Source organism: Cyanistes caeruleus, chromosome 6 (genome assembly GCF_971803275.1).
Source record: "Cyanistes caeruleus chromosome 6, bCyaCae1.hap1.1, whole genome shotgun sequence".
In the NCBI taxonomy this organism is placed as follows: Eukaryota; Metazoa; Chordata; class Aves; order Passeriformes; family Paridae; genus Cyanistes; species Cyanistes caeruleus.
The window spans coordinates 57,309,176-57,323,185 of NC_141706.1; the positions used below are offsets into that span (position 1 = coordinate 57,309,176).

General features: G+C 40.5%; 1 protein-coding gene across 5 annotated transcripts in view; it reads right to left on the reverse strand.

Moving 5' to 3' along the window:
- BEGAIN (brain enriched guanylate kinase associated) overlaps positions 1 to 14,010 on the reverse strand; it is a 157,914-nt gene that overhangs the window by 96,540 nt on the left and 47,364 nt on the right. The window lies entirely within an intron of this gene.

The following is a 14,010-nucleotide window of genomic DNA, read 5'->3' on the forward strand; positions in this document are numbered from 1 at the left end:
CTGGAGAGTCCTTTGAACAATCACAGCACCTAAATATGGGAGATCCATATCAAGAATGCAGTTTAAAATGCAGAACTTAGTGTCCAAACTTCTGAGGATGGGAGCAAAAGATGCAAGGGTCAGAAAAAAGAAATGCACTGTTTCTTTCCAAGTCGAAGCAAAGAGTACAACTTCAAATGTGAAGAACTGCACATAAACTACTGCAATGCCTTATTTATCTAATGAAGACTGAAGTAACTCATGAGCTTTTAATGACGTAGAATCAAATGGCAAATATTAACTCTTATGCAATGAGTCATCTGCAGATCTGAATCTTCCTCTGGTGTCCTACTAATCAATAAACTCTCTTGTCCTACCTGCACTTGGTATATTTGAATTAGATAACCACTTAATAGAGATGCCTCATAGCTTTCTATATCCGTATTTCATGTTGTCTTTTTAGTCTCAAAAAGAGGTCTCCACCATTCCCATTTTACAGATGAAAACTGAGGCCTAAAAATGTTAAAGGTGATATCTATACAGTGCTTGAAATCTTAAATTCCCTCTGAGAGATTTACAGTATATCTTTGCTTATTTTTTTTTTGGTTTTGAGAAATAAACTATTTTTCTTGAACTAGTCTGCTTCAAAAATTTCTCTGCAAATATGCTTCTAGCTTGGATACAACCTTCTTGGTTTCTTTAACCCTTGCCTTTCAGACCTGTAAGAAGTGTGTGTGGTGTATCCCACAGCATCTCCAGGTTTCTGTCAGCATCCGCTTCTGTTCTCCTGCCTCTCCTGCCTGGGTGCACAATGCATTGCCCTGAGCAGCTGGGCAGCAAAAATGCCAAATGCAAAAATGGCAGAAGAATCTCTTTGCTTTGCTACATCCCTGTAAATGTCTACTTGAGTCCCTGCAAAAAGAAAAGGATCTTTGATTGATATCTCAATCTGTCTTTTAATTTCTTCTGCTGCCTGTTTCACCTATATTCTGTCACCGATAATTTGGTTTTAAATGTAATGGATAAGCTTCCAAACTATCCATCTTCTTCCTTAACCACAACTTCTTTTGGTACATTAATGACTGAAAAGTTACATTTCATTTAAAGTGAATTTGCAAAGCAACCTTTAGATAATAGGCAGTTCTAATATTCTGACATCGTTGAAGCTATTAGAAGAATAAATCAAAAGAAAATTCTCCTACTGCCTGCACAAAATGGAGGGAAAGGATAGAGCAGAGGCCCCAGTACTTCGAGGCTGCACAACAGCAATTACCAGACACTGAAAAGGGCATAGAAATGGGAGCTAGAATTTGGCTTATCTCCCTGAAGTTGAAAGGTGTCAGGAAGAGGTGGAAAGTCCGCTATTGAAACTGAAGTCATGGTAATTGCCTTCATATCACACAGGTTTTATTCCTTACTGCATGACCTTTTTTAATGCACAGGGAAACATTGGAATAAATCATTCTGAAGATTACCTGCAGAAACCACAGTAACTATTTTGATCTGAATGCAGCTGAGTCTGCTCACATTGGTGGTGGATTTAGCTCTTAAATATACTGCTGATAGTACTTTTCTTGCAAGAATATATGCAGTGATGCTTATCCAATATCCCCCAAGTGATGTTAGGAGCTTGTATCTGTGCAATGAGTAGCACTGATTGTGTGGGGATTAGTTGTACTTGGGGTCAAATTAAGAACAAGTCTTTGTATCTGGATCTTTCCTCAGAAAGGTTCTCTGCTGTGGAAAGGAAATGAGAAGAAAAACAGTCTTTTTGAAGTAATTTGTGAGACAGGGAAGATGTAAGCAGCTCCATGAGCATTTTGATTTGGCTGAGGAATGTTCTGCTTTGGAACGTGTCCCTGCTCCTTGGCAGATTGAAGCTACTCATTTCAGAAATGCTTATTCTGCTCCTGGAGCAAGAGCTTTTGCTCCCTTGTTCTGTGTTCTCTGCCCTCTTTATCTTATTACAAAAAAATCTCTGCATGTGGTCTCTTGGCTTTGACAGAAACCCCTCAGAGAACTTGGAGAAGTCACTTAGCTGTTGTCAGCCTTGCCTTTAAGAAGGCAGCAGTACTTGCAGGAGCCACAGAGGGTTCCTGAGACAGGCATGATATCTAGAAGTGCAAAAGTTCCTTTGTTGGTCAAACAACCTTCCACAATGAAAGCAATGATTTTGGATTTCTCTCTCTCGCTGCTGAGCTTCTGCTCTTTGTTAAGAGAAGGCTAGGCAAAAAGACATTTTTTATTTACTTAACATTGTAATTCCAATGCAACATTTACAATGTGAATGCTTTTCATGCTGGTTTAGAGGGGTTTTTTTGGTTTTTTTTAATGTGACTGATTTTCAAGTACTGTAATGATCACTCACATCACTCTTATTGTGCAGGTAAACAATGTGTCTACCTTTACAGGGCCAATAATGCTGTACAGATGATGAGAGCCATTACTAACTTGACCTTCCTGTCTGATTTGTACTTATGCATCTAATAATAAATAATCACATGTGGAAGAGTCAATAGAGAAATAATGCAACACACTCCTCTTAGTACCCTAATTCAGCAAAATAAACCATGAGGAGCATTTTCAGTAATTTACTCTAGTAAGTGCTCTCAGCAGCTTCAGTATTTCAGCTGTTTGGTGCTTCAGCATGAAGAAAATTATCTTGGTAATTAGTTATATTGTTATTTAATAGTCCCCAGACAATATTCTATTCTTCTGAAGGAACAGGCCTTTCCTTCTCTATCTCCCTTCCCCATTACAAAAAAATGTTTATCTATGAATCTTTCCCCTTGCAAAATTGCCTGTTTTTTTTTTTTTTCCTGTTTACTACTTTCTACAGAAAGTTCCCAGTTATTGAAAACCAGCTTCTGATTAGCAGCTGCATTGATGGAGCTGCAGGAGACTCCCTGTTCTTGCATCTCTGAGGCTCTGAGAAAGCCACAGGAACAACTCCTGGGCAGGCAAGGGAGCACAGGTGAGTGGGACCAGTGGTTGGCAGCACTGCAGAGATTGCAGAACTGTCCCATGAAACCTGGGTTTCTCCTCACCTGGGCTTCAAGGGAAATACAAAAAGTGAAAAGGATAGTGAAATAGACTGGCATTAAAGCAGAATAGTAAACTTCAGTCTCTGAAGTTAGATGAAAAATAATCTTTGTAAGTTGCATGTCCTTAGACATGGAATTTTCTGCTGTTTCTGCAGTAATATGGTGAAAAATAATAGTCTGAGGGGCACAACAAGGATGAGAAGGAGCACACTACTTCCTGGAAGCACTCAAGCTGAGGTGACTTTAATCTTTTAAAAACTGCTGGGGTGGAAAATACCAAAGGCTAATGTTCTGCAGACCTACCTTAACATTTAGGGAGGGAAAGGGTGAAGCTATTGATGGAACAGGAGGAGAATCCCTCCAGAAGGCAAATGGGTGGGAAACACATGAGAAAAACACACAAGACTAGGGAGGAGAGGTGGGGAGAAAGGCTGGAGGCTTCTGCAGTTGAGTGTAGGTGGTTATGACCTCAATAAAAAAGACACTTCCCCCAGTGTCACCCTCAGTCTCAAAGTGATTTTTATTCCTCCTGTTCCAGAGGAACAGACTGTCATCACTCTTTTTTTCTGTCTCACATCACTCCCTCTGTGGTACTATTTCTTACTGCTTTAGCAGGAAGCATCTTGTTTGCATATACCTCTTATAATAAACAACATAACTTCTAGTTTATTTAATGCCTCCAGATTTTGTGCTTTCTCAGTAGTGGCCTTGTTGCAGTTGTCTTTTCAAAGTACTCCAGTTTGAAGAAGCCAAGCTTTTGTCTCTAAATTTTTGACTGCAGAGATGTTTTGGGTTTTTTTAAATTTACTTAGTGACTCAAGCTCCACAAAGTACCATTCTTACTTCTCACCAGCTGGTGGTCCATATGCCGCTGCATCTCTACACTTGTAAATACACGTTTGAAGTCATGCTCATAGATCAGACTTTTGGTGGTTAATATGGCAATATGTTAAAATGTCAAGCGATGCAGAATGAGTGAGTCAGGGGAAAAAAAATAAAATAGAAGCAGTATTCTGCAAATTTATAAAATTTTCCTTCTGAAGGGCTCCCAGTGGTCTGCAGACATCAGGGGATTTCTGCCAGTCTGACAGGGTCAGCACAGGGCTGGGATTCGGGATCCACAGCATCTTGATAGAAGCATCTGTGAGAGGCAGTGGCTCCCAGCTTCTCAATGTTGTCTACCAACATGTTTAAACTAAATTAGGAACAAAAAATACAGTCTGACACATTGCCCGTGAAAGATTGCCAGCTTCTAACTCCAACTCTTCATTACTCTGGAAAGAGTGGTGAGTGTTCTGTGAGGAGATGGTAATTTGTGACTTAGTGCTCAAAAAATGAAAAAAAAAAAAAAAAAAAGGAAATCCTTTGAACTTTGACAGTGCTTCAGAGAACATCCTAATGATTGTGGCTGCAACCTGTGTCTGCAGAGTAAGACAGTCAGAAGCTTCAAATCTTTGGACCTAAGTCCATATTTTCAACTCAGTCATGGCAGCACCTTCACACCTGCATTTCAAGCAGAGGTACAATCTCTGACCTCTCATACTTCCTCTTTTCATTGCATAATTGCCCTTAAATTTGGCAATGACTCTGCAAGCCAATGCCCTAATTTCTAGTGCTGAAGAAAGTAGCCAGGGTAAGAATAGAAAATGCAGCTAAGAGCTTTCTAAAAATGAGCTGCCACTAGTAAGGGGATAATAGTTTTGTTGATTTTACTGTTTCTGCTGTTAATAACAATGCCTTCTGTCATTGTGAAAGTTGTAGTTAACAAGTCTCCAATTCAGTGGCTCACAACAAAAGTGTAAGGAAACAATTTGTGCCATAAAACCATGCTGCAGCTGTGTGCCAGCTATGGGTGCATGAATGCAGACTTGTAGCTGGAAACACTCTGGATATGAATGACAGGAGTATCATGTGAGCGATTTATTGTTTAGATGAATGTAAAAAAATATAAATAGCATAGCCTTTTAGAAAAAAGAGTATGTTGTTTTCTTGAGTCTCTCTCCAATTACATTGGAATCACGCTGCAAAACTGTAGTGAACTCTTCAGCTTCTGTGTGGTCTGTGCAAACCAATATGTAATGTAACTAATCTATGCATAATGAGGTAGATAACACTCAAAAAGGAGTTGCAGTTCTGGGAAAAGATTGAAGTCCTCCAAGGATGCAGTAATGGATTCATTCAGTTACTTAGAATTCAGCATGCAACCATATCTATGCCTATTTATATCTTAAGATGCTTCCCAATATTGTGACTATAGAGATGATGAATAAGGAGATGGGATGGTCTACAAATCCAGGCTGGCAATTTGATCAGAACCATCTGCTCTGCCTGCCATGATAATTAGTAGTTCAGTTCTATAGGAACCTTGAGATGAAAATCCTAGTAGAATTTGTTTTTACTGTTTTAGGATTTGGAGCTCTCTTTGGGGGATGGAGATGAGATTGCAAAGTAACTGCAAAGCCACAGTAGAGAAGTCCAGTCCACACTGTGTTACTGAAAAGCATTCATTAAAATTTTATTATCAAAACTGTAACTCAAACTTTTCATGTTCATTGAGTCCAAGTAAAATGACACTTATTTGCTTCACCTTCTTAGGTTATAAAAAAACGTTGTTTTCCACACTGGACCATGGGAGGGTTATCACTGCATTAAAAAAGAATGTTTTCAGATGAAAATGTTCTTAAAAGAAAATTATATTGAGCCAAACTGTCTAGATAAATACTGGTTTTTTCAAACAGCTCCAAGTCACTATGTGCTGGAATCAATGGGACATCTCTCTTGGAGATTTTTTTCTTTTCCATTTAGATGATATTCAGTTCTAGTTTGTAAAGAAAACCCTCCAGAAGCTCACAGCATGTGAAGCCCGCCAGTTCTAGTAAGTGAATCTGCTGAGGCTTTATCAATTTAAAAAGCATAACACAGTTATAGGAAAGCAAGTTGAAGTCTATGGTTTCTGTAAAACTCTGCATCAGCAGCTTTGTCAAGGTGGAGAAAAAAATGTTCTTGTTTTCAGAAGTTACCATCATCTAGAACGTTTTGCATCATATGCAGTAGACAAGACAGCTTTAGTCCTCTGAACTGACATTTGTTAGCAGAGTATCTGTTTAGTGCTATAATTTAATGTATTTTTAATTTTTCAGAAAAAAAAAAAAAAATCATGACCTCTAGGTTGTGATTTCTCTTGTAGATTGAGAAGGAGGGAAGTGGGGCGGCGAGGGAGGGAAGTTGCTTTGTTACTGAACAGTATAGGTCAGCTAAATCTGGCCCAAAGAAACTCACGTCAGTCTCCTTTACCTATGACTCATTTCTTCCCTCTCCTGCTCATATGGTCTGTTGCCAGAGCTACCCCTTGAGTTATACAAAGGCCTAATTAACCTTCTTCATGGAAAAGCCAAGACTCTTGGTCCTTCTTTCACATGGAACTGCAATCCACCATGTGTCTCTTGGAGGCTTCCTGCTCTTGGTCCCTTCTGGAGTGAAAGAGTTTAACAAAGAACATTTGATGTAAAGAAAAGACAAAGACACTGTCAGCAGCATCTCCTGAAAAAATAGAACAAGACCAGAAAACCATGAAAATATGCTTTGGAAGACTCCACTGCTAGGAATGTAATTTTAGCAAGGGGGCTGCAGTAGCTCCAGCTGCAGAGCATGGATACTGTTTTGCCTTCCACAAGTGAGAAAACAGAAAATTCCATCATTCACATTACTTTCATCAGCCCTATTTACCTGGGGACCTCTGCAAGCTTGTCAGATATCTAGGGGCTCCAGAGAAAAGACGGGCATTAACTGGGCTATTCTACATTTTGAAGTGTGGGCTGAAAAATCTGCCTGGAAACCTGTCCCTCATGGCCATCACACTTGGTGACATTGGTACAGCGAGGACAGGGATATGCCAGGAAATGTATTTATTTTACAAAAGGCTTGTGAAGGCTCAGAACTGAAGTGGGAGAGGTTCAGACTTGTCAGGGTCATGCTGCTGATGTGGCTTGAGACTGCAGGTGCTTCCTTCCCCACATGGCTCTGCCCAGCACTGTGTTTTCAGGGTTGCAAGGAGATGGGAAAATGGGATTTGAGGGCCAGCTGCTGTGCAGATTTGGACAAAAATAGCCCAGGCCAGTCATGCACCCCTTTTAGCAACAGCCTGTCTGTGAATTCAGGACTGGAAAGGAGTAGGACAGAGGACCATTTGGGCTTGTGTAAAAACTTCCTGGTCAGTTTTGTGACTGGGATAAATTTTTCTGTGTGTTGAGTTGCTTTCCAAGTAATTACTTAAATATTATTTCTGCTCTGTCTTTCATCACTCTACTTGCATTGCTTTGGGCTCGTTTGCTGTTTTTCTCAATTTTACCCAGTCTTCAGAGTATTTGACTCAATCTTTCCTTCTTTATTTCTCAGTCTCTTATCAATCTAAATCTGAATGCAAATACAAAAAAATCCCATCATTTTTATTCATAAGCTGAGAGTCAAAAATAAACACAGAGTTTATTCTGAATTCAAACAGAACTGTTTCAGTGCTATAGCTTGAATGTAGCCTCAAAAATCAAATTTCCGTACAGAAAACAGCACTTGCTTCATCATTAAGGATGAGTTTCTGTCCATGAATGTACCTTGTTACTGGTTTAACACTGAGTTGATAACAATATTGGGCAGAGCTGCAATATACTTATTTTTCAGCCACTCATGGATCTGCTTTAAATCTTGGAATGTACTTGGTACACCTTGGTCTGGACTGTTTCTGATTAACTCCTTGGAAATACTTCTTCCTTGTTACAGGACAGAGATAGGCTTCATAAAAAGAGGAAATCATATCTCAAAGGGCAAGCGACCCAGCAGTTACAAATTCAGATATGCACATGCAAAGTCACGTGCCACACATTTAGTACTACTTAAATGCAATTTCAAACACCTACATCTGTAGAACTTCTTAGCAGTAAGACCAATTATGCAGATATATAGGCAATTTATTTTTTTATCTGTAGACTGCTCTGTACAGGTGAAGCACTGAATACTGTATTAATTTGTGCAATACCTTGGTTAAGCCAGCATCCCTGAGTTAAACAGCAGCAGAGAGATTTAACACTTTTTAAACTAGAAAGCACAGAAAAGAGGAGTGTTGATTGCTTCTCTCTTCAAATCCTGCTGCAAGAATGAGCGATGTCAAGGGAAAAGAATAAGTAGCCATCCATTTCTTGGAATTCCAGCATAGTTCTTGGAATGCCTTAAAAAGAGAACAGTTTCTTAAACTGACCCTTTTGTCTAAATGGCAGTTACAGCTAACAGAAACATAAATTGAGCTCATTTGCTTGACCTGATTTGTATGGAAGCTTCAGAATTAAGGCCCTTTAATCTGACATGGATATGAAATTGGTCATGAACAGAGGGCAGCAATTTGGAGCTTCTGAGTCATGAGAGTTTCTTGTGAACATGAGGGTCTTTGTAGAACAGAAGTGACTCCCTGAAGAGCTCAGTGGTTTCCAAAAAAGTTTGAAGCTCCTCTTTTCTTCTACAACATCCTCCTCCTCTTTGTCCTCCTTTTGCAAACCAAAAAAATCAAGGCAAGGTGGTAAAAATTTGCATTTTGCTCTGAACAGCTGAAATGGCATTTGTGTAGTCATGGTGTCCTAGTATGCCATGTAAGTTAGTAATTTTTTTTTTGCCAAAAACATGCTGCTCAAATACTGCTTGCCCTCTTAGATGCAAATCTGCTGCATGAGCTGTGTGTACATGTTCACTCGAACACAACTTCTCAGTTTTTGTTTTGCTGACATGGTGGCAGCTGGGCAAGTTCAGGTGACAATTTGATTTTTCAATGATTTTCCGAGCTTAAAAAATGTGTATATGAAGAAAGTTATGTTTTAAGGAATGAGAGAGCTGCATGTGACAAGGAGGCCTTCACTTTTATCCCAGTACAAACATTACTGCAAACCAAGAAACAAGCAGTGACTCTGCACTGTTCAGTGAGGTGGATCTTGTTTCTCCTGGAAGAATTGAATAACAACTGGTGAGCAGTTCACACGAGCAGTAGGACAGTCACACACATGGGAGAAATCCTTCAAGAACTACAGGCACTTATGATCCCGCTGTTCTGCTGGAGGGCTCTGGATATTATACAATCCTCACATTCATGAATTCCAAAAGGCATGGTTACACCTCACTATCTACTGTCTATTTTTCAGCACATTGTACTTCATGCTAAGCTGGCTTTAGGTCATCACTAAAACATAAAGGCAATTCAGTCTTTTCAATTTCTTAATGTGAAAAGCTTAATAGTTTTGATATACTTCAGATGCTTTTGATTTTTAAAGTCCACTGCATCAAATGTGGTGATACAGTTTTTATTTGAATGCATTCTAAAGTCACTTGTGTGTAAATCAAGAATTGATTGGTAAATTAAATTGCCTAAGCCATGCCAGCAGCAGCAGAGCTGGAAATTGCAAAAAGCCTGTAATAAAGTGTTGCAGACAAGTTATCTCCTTTCTTTCATCAGTCTGTGAGCTGTAGCAGCAGCAAGCATTCAAAATCTACTTGATTTTACCACAGAGCACACTCAAGTGTGGTTCACAAACTGTACTGTCCTTGAACTATCTGGGGTTCATAGCGTGAAACCTCTTATGTTCTTCGGCTTATAAGATTGTTTTGTTACTGCTGCAGTGGCTGCCACTGTTTGTTTTGCAAGTTGCTGGTTTCATGTTCACCACATACCCCCCAGCAGCTTCAGTCAAAATGCTTACATAAACTGGAGCCTAATAGCAATAAAGGGGATGCATCCAATTTTCTCACCTTTGAATTTCTTAGGATCATGGATAATTGTGTCTTGGAGCTTGAAGGGGGAGAACACAACAAGAAAAGAAAATGTTCTGTAAGTTCTTTTCCTTATGATACAAAGTTCTGAACTGCAAGCACTATACAAAATGAAATTTTCTTTTATTTTTTTTTTCTTAAACATTTGTCCAAAATGCCTCCTTTTATTTATTTTTCTTTTCTGAAAAGTTCATGGCATTGTTCAGTGATGCATTTTGCCTTGCAAGAAAAGGGTAGGCAGAACATTATTTGTAAGCTAGGCATCACTGGGGTCCAGCCTCTTCCCCATGACTCACTGCAGCTCCTGGCTGATGGCATGGCTCATCTACTCCTACCTACTTCCTTGGTCTCTTCAGATGTTTGCTCATCTCCCACTTGTCCCTGCAGGCCACTTTACACAGCTCTACCTGGTTTCACTCAACTTGAATCTGTTCTGCTCTCTGTTCCTGTCATGTTTCTTGTTTGGTGGATGCTTTTGCTTTGCTCAGTGTTTATCTAGAACTAAAGGATGCTATAGCACAACACTTGTTACATCAGCTGATGGGGACAGTTCCCTGCATGCTGACACCACTGCCTTTTACATCATTCTGCCAAGGAGCAGACAGAAGCTCAGGGCACAGGATTGTGGGACAGCATAGCAGCAACTCCTTCCTCAGCTGAAGTAACACTGCTCTGACTGACTAGCACAGGGAATAGTAATGGTGGAAATTAGGTGTGATAAGCTGCACAAGCATACTGTGCCTCTGAGCACTAACAAAATTCTCAGAAGTACTGGAATAGGTAGATAAGCATGGCTCTGTGCCTCAACCAAGCCCAGTTCCAGGGATATCGTTCCCCTGGGGGCTGTGAAGATATCTGTGTGTGTCCATTGCTCCATTGCTATGTTTGACAACCACCAAACTCAAAGCTGAGTGTAGGCTCAGGGGGAGAGAGAGACATGTGCTTTAGCTACAGTCACACCTTGGATGGCAGCACGAACAAACCAGATGTGCTGAAAATAGCACTGCAGGGCTATCACTGCTGCTGGGACTGCCTGGCAGATAAAAACAGCTTGCAAAACAGAGGAAAAATTAAAACCTGTTTTACCTGTTTGAATATATGCTAGGCAGCTTTTTTATCTTTTCTTCTCCATCTTTCAAAATGCACCCAAAATTCACCCAGCTTGATAACATTTTACCATCACCTCTAATGACCCCAAACTCATGGCCCCTTCATGCTAGCATTTTCCCTATGCTCTATTTCTTCTGAGCTTGCCCTGCTCCATCTCTTTGGCTGTGTCCACAGCTGGGGTTTCACCTCCCAGCATCAACTAGAGCCTGAAGACACTGATGAGCAGATGGTGGAGCTGCTTCTTGCACAGCCCTGCTGCTGTCCTGTGGCATTTTGCTTCTGTACAAGGCAGTGGCTCCCAGCATATCAGCTGTGGATATGAAGACCAGACCTAGGGTAAAGTAAATCATGTTTGTTGGTTAACTTTCAGGGAAAAAATATCCTCCCCTTGTGTTCAAGTGTATGGTAAAATTAATGTAGATACAGGCTGAGAGAGGAATAAGGACAAGGTGGGGATGGCAGGAAATTGCAGTGTGTTCATTAGCATATGAAGAGGGCTATATTTATACCAAGTGCAAGGAAGGCAGCATGATCAGGTGGGCATTTAGGAAGGTATTTACATTTCCAGTAAACCATGACAGAGGCTTTTCCCTAGAACTGCATGTGCCTCTGATGTTCCTTTTGAAGAAACCCATATTCCTTCCTTACCACAGATGAACTCAAACATGCTTGAGAAAAGTCCAAGTCTAAAAATTCAAGAGACTTGGATCAAGCTGCTGACTTACTACCAGCTGTGTGTGCAAAACAAACCACTTTGCTTTCATATGTTCTGAAACAAAGACTACAGTGAAATGAAGATGTTACCTCGCAGGTTCCTTGAGGCACAGGTCACTTTAATCAGAGATCCCTGGGTAATTAGTAAAGTGCCCCTACCGAAGCTACTAAAATAAAGTAATCCCCAGTTGAGGAATGCCATGATTATGTTGTAAGGTGGAAGCTCAGCCTCCTTAGAGCCACTGTGAGCCTGGAAGTTGGTGATGTTGATGAAGTATCCTGTTTTGTGTACTTTTAGATATACAGTTCAGCCTGTTGTGGATCTTGAAAGCTTAGAACTAAGAAGATTGATTTATAGAGCTTCTGAATTGTCACTGAAATTTTAGGAGCGTATTAAATAAAAAAGGCTTATTGAACAATGTCTGTCTCTTTAAGTGACTTTTCCTGTGGAGTGAGATACTCTTCAGTGTAAGGAACCTGAGAAGCTGGTCAATATTTGTGTATGAAGTATTTCTAGAGTTCTGTTTTGCCAAACCTTACATCGAATCACTAGAAAGTTTGAATATTATAGCCTGTATTTCAAGCAGGATGGAATGGAAGCAAAGAAAAAGTTGCCAGGAGTCTGTATTGAGGTTGCAGTGGAACTGCTCTTTCATTTGCACATCTGACCATTATATGGGTTTGATCTGACTTGAAGGAGTAGTTTCCAGTGTATCAGCAATTTCATGTGCCAGCCACCACAGATCTAGAAGGGCTCAGGCTTGGAAGGCTTCTGTTCCTCTTGCATATATGCACCAAAGATAGCACACTGCTGAGTCAAAATAAGATAGCATAGATACCTATGAATTTGAAATTCACTTTATTAACTAAGATTTTCAGTCCTTGTTTATAGACATGAAAAAGAACCAGATCCAAAAAACTGTATTTAAAAGGTTGGAGTCAGAAGTAATTAATGCTTAAAGTGACTCTATAACCATACACAGCCAACCTACATAAGTGCAGATCCTCAAGAGGTTTGTGATTAGTAGTTAGCCTTACTTCTGCCTAATATATTGGTACCTTGAGATGTAATAAACACTGTACTGCTAAGAATCATTTACAGTGAGAAGACTTCATGGTAAAAACTGATTCTTTTCAGTCAAAGTTTTAGCACAAAACTGCCTGTTTCTACTTCTAGAGGAAGGTGTCCCTGTGTCAGGCTAAATACTGACAACCTCCCACCTCTGCTTCCTACTGCTCCTTCCACACACACCTCCGTCACAGCAAGCCCCTGCTGAAAAGGACAGCATGTGACATTGCAGGTCACAGCAGCTCCTGGGTCTGCAAGGGAATTATTGCTGCGTTACGTGAGACGAATCACATTGTTCTGGACAGATTCTCAGTGAAGGAATAAGACTTGTATTAGTTTGCACTATTGCTTGTGCTGTCTGACTCAATGGATTTTATGGCTGAACAAAGCATGAGCCATCAGTGGATCAATTTTTCAGGCTCCTGCATTCACCCTTCTCTCTGAATGGGTCTGGCTGCCCTGTTCCTCGGGGATGTCTGAGATGGATCCCATTCTCTTGAGCTGGGGAATGTACAGAGCTCACCCAAAGACTTACTGAGCTGCCTTCATAAAATGTTTGGCCCTGTGAGCTCCCAAGAACTACCTATTCTTATTTAAAAGATTTTCTTCTCTTAAAGAGCACTGTGGATTGAAAACCTCTATTACTCTAACCCTGAGTGTTTTCAACCTGGCTTCACTGTCCTGTAGTTATGCAGCTTGCTCCTGTTGTCCCGTTTCTCTAACAAGATTTGTTTCCTTCTTGCTCATTACAGAGCCCCTTTCTCCTGCCCCTGTTGCAGGAGCCTTGAACCCTCTGTGCACCCCAGCTCCACAGCTGGTGTGGGGTCACTCTCTACTCCTTGGGCCAGCACCATCCCAGGTGATGTGGAACGGCACATCCTCAGCTGGTAGCAAAAAAAAGAGTGGGGAAGGAGCTGGGCACAGGAGATAGGGCAGAACACAATGAAGTATCATGTGGGAATGGCTTTTCCATGTTACACTGGTTTCTGCATATAACAAAAAATACCTCTTTCCTCCCAGCCTGACATTTTCCTCTCATTTCTTTCTTTCTTTCTTCTCCTAGCTTCAGGTCATCCCTCTTCATGACCTCTCTGAAGCCACTGTGGTTAAAAAACAGGGTAGTTTGTTTTTTACCTGGGTACCACACTTCGATAAGTTTAGAAAAAATCTAATTCTCCCCAGGCTTACCAGCTATAACTTAACCAGAGTTTACCAGCTATTTAAGATAACGACTCCAGATAGTTTCCTTAAACTGCCAAGGATTCTGTCAGTTTGCATCCAAGAGAATGACTG